Here is a 5,999-nt window from a genome sequence, read left to right as displayed (position 1 = left end):
CTCGACAATGTATAAGAACACATGTACAGTGCAAACTCAAACTCATCCACCCTTCAAAATAAAAGTCAAAGTTCCGTTCCTTGAGACTGATGTACTTTTGTGGTACACTCATGAATGTGATGTTACGGTGAATGGACTGGATTGTGACAGAGATATCTACGAAATCATCCTCTCCAGTCACGCTTCGATGCCCGAATAGAGTCGGAAAAAATGTTTTCAATCGACTTCAATTTGGAGCCCGTCGTCAAGGTTGATTGGAGCTCAAAAAACGAGCGTGAAAATTGAGAAAATCAAGTGGTTTGCCCGTTCTCTCGCCGCTAACTCCGGCCTCCTCTCAACATAAGGACTTGACACGGTTGTCAATCTTGATTAGGCAGAACCTTCAATGCACTTCTCAAAATAGCTCGAAGATGGGTTCAAAATGTTTCTCGGATCCAAAAAGGGCCTCCCGGGCACGATTCAGATCAAGAGGGCACTGTCGGATTCGATTTTTGGATGACGTGTTTGCATGGGAGTCGTTTCCAACCAAAGAACAAAGTGTCTTTGACATCAAGAAGCATTCGTAAAATTGAGATGGACACATGTTTCCAATGATTATCGCATTCTATTTAGACTCGGCTCAATGAGGTCCACAATATGGGCACATCTTGCATCCCCTTTGAAGCATTCAGGGATTTACGTACGGAGCAAAGAAAAGTATAATCCAATTGAACCGTCGATCTATTTTTAGAAATCAAAATCCAATATCCTCGGCGAGCATTGGCTATTTCTTTTGCATTCAAATACCTTATTTTGTGTGATTGTATTGGCAAAATATTACTACTCGTAGTAGCAAAATAACGATGATCTCGTGGTGGTCAAATTCGGGATTCTTGCCACTGAGCAACAAGATGACGAATACAGTGGCATGTTGTGTCCAATTTTTCCCATTCGACATATCGTTGAGAAGTGTAGCTAACTAACACATTGTCCACTTAGTGCGTATACTGTATGTAGGTAGTTGTAAAATGGCCTAGTAGTACAATGCTCTTGTTGTGCGGAGGCCTGGATTCGGGGAATTGTTATTCAAGGGAAGCATTAATCACCGTTTTGCTCATCAATTTCCCCCAGATTTGACGGCACGCAGTGAGCTAGTCTCCAAGTCTCTAAGCTAGTATATCGCTCGCAAGAATTGTTGGATTTCCCTTGGCAATTGAAACAAACAATCTTTCCAACGAACAAGAAATCAAGGCGGAAAGCACTTTTGAGAGAAAACGACGTTTCAAGCGATCTTCCGACGAGGGGTGTCAAAATGAACGGAGTCTCAATTTTCGCAGACAATACATCCATCGATCCTGCCCCATTTTTTGCTTGGCGGGTACGAGAATAATCAAACAAAGTCCCATTCCTGATGATGTGATGGCGTTTTGAAAACTCTGGAATATGATCAGACCAGACCCAATTGTGGGAGCGATCTCAGGAGAGTTGTCTCATATATCGTGTATTAATAATAAACAAGATTTGTCCCAAATAGAACCTGAAACAATGAAAATCCAAGTTCGGGTCCCTTATTTCTTCTTTCCATAAGACCTACCTAATTAACGAGCGGCAAGGTTCAAGATGTTTTCCTGGTAAAGCAACACATAGTACAGTATGTCACACCTGTTGAAACGGACTAGATTGAGAATGAAGACCCCCCACATGTCCATTAGCAAAGTATACAATAAATTAATTCAAATTAATTCATAAAAAAGTACACCCTAACAAACGTTTTCCTTTGCACGTCTCCCTCAAATGCTTCAAATGACGTCAAGTACAGCATGCACGTAGTAGTACTCGTATCAACGTGGAGGAGTGATCGCGGATGGAGTTGTTCATTTTGAGTTCACCCGAAAGCGGAATGATCGGTTATGCCCTCAATTTGACGGAAATGAACGAAAGCTCTTGCGTGCAAACTCTCCAGTCTCCACGTGCTGAATGTCAAGTTGTCAAGTGTAATAGGCCTAAAGTGACCAGGAAAACTAACATGGCTTTATATTAGGATAAGACCACATGCCAGAGCGACAGTTATGAGATTCTTTTGAGTGTTGAGCATCGACTTCAGCAAGATCCACAGCAATTTAAAAGCCGAGAATTTATTTCCCATTGTTCCAAACGCTCCCATAAACTGGCCCTGAATGAGTCATTTTAAGTCAACAGGGCTGGACGCTTTGCATACACACGCTGCTACTAGCTGGCCAAGATTGAGCTTTTCGAGCCGAGTTCGCCTTCGCTGTTTCTTTGCAGAAATTAAGCACAACAACTATCACTACAGTACTCAGTACGGACGATCGTTCAAAGGCTCAACGTAGTACACAGTACTAGCTAGCTAGTATGGCTCTTCTATTGTGCGATGCTCAAGTAATCGCACTATTACCAAGTTCTTACTACCTCGTGTCCATCTGCACGGGAACGCCATATATGTACGTAGTATGTACGAGTACAGCATCTGCGTGCCTCCCAGCCATGCTGAATAATAGCATGTCGTCAGAACCGGGTGAAATGTCTCTATCATTGGATGGACTAAGAGGATCATAAACATCACCATTGGCAATGTTCAGACGACGTAAAAGGCCACGAAACGGCGATGACTAGCACCTTCCGGCTCATTTGTTCAAAGACCAAGGTTCACAATTGAATCCAAATTTTCCTCGTCTTAGCCGCTCTAAGAACGAGTAAATGAAAGTCCAGGTTTGCATTGAGGCGATCTGGGGATAATCTTATGATACCCCTTCTTCGTGAGGCGATTGTGTCATGTGTGTGTGCGGAGTTTATTTCCATCCCTCCATCGCATTCCAGTATATTGATTATCATTATTGATTAGTCTGATGAGAAGGGCCATTCGATCGGGAGAAAAGGGTTGGCTTTGAGCGCCGAGATTAACGAACAAGTCAGGGACGATCACAACTAGTAACAACAACAACAACAATAACAACAACGCCCTCGATGACCATGAAGAAGACAGAAGAAAAGAAGGATGGAGCGGAAGACGACCCAGTAAAGCCAATAAATCAGACGTCGAAGACTAAACCCATGTCCAGTCGTATTGACTGACTGAGCATTGGGTTGACTCCGGGGCCAAACTCACCCATGGATCATGTATAAAGAAGAAGAAGAAGAAGAAGAGCAAGAAGAAAAAGAAACCGAGTGCGGGGATTGTAAAACATAAGTACATCACTCTTACTTGAAGATGGTCTTAGTAGAGTACTACCATACATGCACTCGACCATCCAATGATAGCATGTCTGACCCACTTCTACCCAGCACCTCAACAACGAGCCTTCCAAGGTGAGTTCAATACAGAGCTGGAGAACGGAGAAGCCACAATGCATTTGACTCCGGAATCCTTTTGGCAATGGGCTGGATGGTTTTCGATAGGTTCAGTGTGAAGCTATTCAGGTTGGACATGAGCATGCATGGAGGCATTAGTCGCAATGCAAGTCGTGGGTAAGGCACGGAGGGGGAGAGAGGACGGGAGGGAAGGGGAACGAAGAAGTCATTGTAGTGACAGTAGTAATAATAATAAGACTACAAATGTGGTATAACAGCGTGAATACAACAAGCCGGGACGGCATTATGACGCTCACAAAGGACACTTCGGCTTTAAAAAGGCGGAAAAAAACGAGACATTCCTTTCAGCCAATAAAGCAAGGAAAAAGTGGACTGCCACCAATAGAGGCTACCGTGGATTCTAAAGGCAAGGGATCTTTTTTTTTCTCTCTCTCTCTCTCTTTCTGTCTCTTCTTTAGTTATTTTAGAGGACTCACGATGCATGAAAATTGGGCTCCACCAAAAACCCGTAATTCTCACGCCAGACAAGACAATTACCACGACCACCGCCACTTTCCACACAACAGACATGCAGTCATATATCCAACGTCACCAGTAAAAAACAACCGACGAACGAAATCACACCCTTTATCAAACGGATAATGAAAAACTGTACAAAAGTGAAGTCGCCTGGTCCGATGTCTGAACGATCGAATAGCATCCGGGATGGTCACGAGAACTTGTTATTGGAATTAACTGACTCCCATCACTCGAGACGAGCAAGTAAGCCCAAGGATTTTGATATGGAGTCATTAGGACGGGAGGAAATTCCTGGGGGTAATTTTATATATCAGTTGTTTTCAACGGAATTCACATAATGAGGGAACATTTTTCAAGTCTGACGGATATCTGATCTGTTCAAGGCGAAGGGGAAGGGTGATGGTGGGCTTAACGGGTGATAACTCATGGCTGAACGACTATACAGAGGGTGGATTTTTAAGCGATTCTTACGGATTAGAACACGTTGTCAACAAAAACCGAAGCACCCACCCCCTGGCTCCTCGGGTTGATTTCATGCTAAGTTTTGGATGGATCTTGCGCTGCATTATATACATGTATGACATGGAAAAGATGCGACAACGACAAACCCGATAATTCAACCTCTAGGGTACTTTCGTTCCTGATGCTGAATCCAAGGAGATATGGAGGGGAAAAAATCTGCTGGTTCGACCCCTTTTACGTCAGCCCACGGACCCCTGTGGTTCATGACCGTGTTTTCTTCGAAAAGACCTTTGATTCGCGTCCTCCTCCTCCTCCTCCTCCCCCATTGCAATCGGCTTGATAATGATGATCATCCTATTTTATCTTGTCAGAGGTGGGGTGACGCTTTCTGACGTTAATTTGTCACTGGGTTCACGGGCTTGGGGTTCTTGAGAAATGGCTTAAGTGTTGACGTAGAAATTGAGCCGAAACCCTGTCTTTTAACTTTATCAAGGCTATGTCTCAAAGAGTTATCGGGGTTAAGGCAAAGCCAAAATAACGAAAACAACGAAAATGACTAATTTTTAAGGACCTGCATTAAGCTGTTGCTTCCTATACAAAAGTGGATTTGACAACTCCAGTCTGGGCTACTGTCACTAAGCAAAGATGGCATGGTTTGCCGCCCGAAGCCCTTGAAAATGGCCCCCCTTGTCGTCCGGCTTGATTGGGTACACAACATACGATTTTCGGAGAAATGTCTAGATAGCGGAGTGAAGGTGAAAGCACTAGCAAGAGTTCTTAACGGGTGAGTAGGTACGCAATACCTTTTTTCGAGGGATGGGAAATTTAAGATATGGTTTTCCAGGTTTTTGTGCTCACTCACCCTTGAGTGTTGTTCTTTGTCAATATCATTGGCTCGTATGTCTGAAATGGTGTTTCAGTCAATCTTTATTAGCCTCAAACACTGTTCTTGGCAAGGTCGACAAACGATCTCAATTTCCTTTATTGCTCATGCCCATAACAGAAGGAGCATATTGAGTTTTCTTTGATTTACTAGTGGAGTGGATAAGGAAAAGGCCCAATGAGGTCAAGATTCATATTAGTTAGCCCATATGGTGACTGCGTTGGCAGCCAAGGTTCATCTCTCCGGCCTTTCTTCGGATGGATTTGTGTGAGTATGTGTGTGTGTGCCTATGTGCACGAGTCAAGACAACTTGATGGGGACGAGTGCAAGCCGGGAGATGGAACCATGGGAGATGACCCACAGCAACAACCATCCCCCGTCAATGGATTGACTCGTCTCCGGACCAATCAAGTTGTATAAACATGGAGACAAGGTAATTGGATCTGCCCCTGTCAACCTCTGGGGTTTTGGGGTTTGGGAAAAGCGGGCTCGTTTTGTTTTTGCAAAACTGGGATTTCTTCAATAAGTGCTTAGCGTGAGAACAAGCCAGATGGTTGATTATCTTTGTCCACTCATTATTGTCCTCTTATTTGGATCATTTTTCCATGAAATTGGATCAAGTGCAAGACATATCATCGTTGCAAAAGTGACTCCGAAATTTTCCATTCCATATCCTTTAGAAATCATTTGCTTGGCATCCTATTCTGTTTCCCGTTGTTCTACCTAGGAANCAACTGGAAATGCTCTTCGAATTTTCCTTTTTGGGGAGGACTACAGCTAAATCCTTCATGGACAAGGCCTGCTCAATATCTTAACCTCCATTATC

This window comes from Tigriopus californicus, chromosome 5, assembly GCF_007210705.1.
Source record: "Tigriopus californicus strain San Diego chromosome 5, Tcal_SD_v2.1, whole genome shotgun sequence".
Taxonomy (NCBI): domain Eukaryota; kingdom Metazoa; phylum Arthropoda; class Copepoda; order Harpacticoida; family Harpacticidae; genus Tigriopus; species Tigriopus californicus.
Note: the sequence above shows the minus strand (reverse complement) of the source record.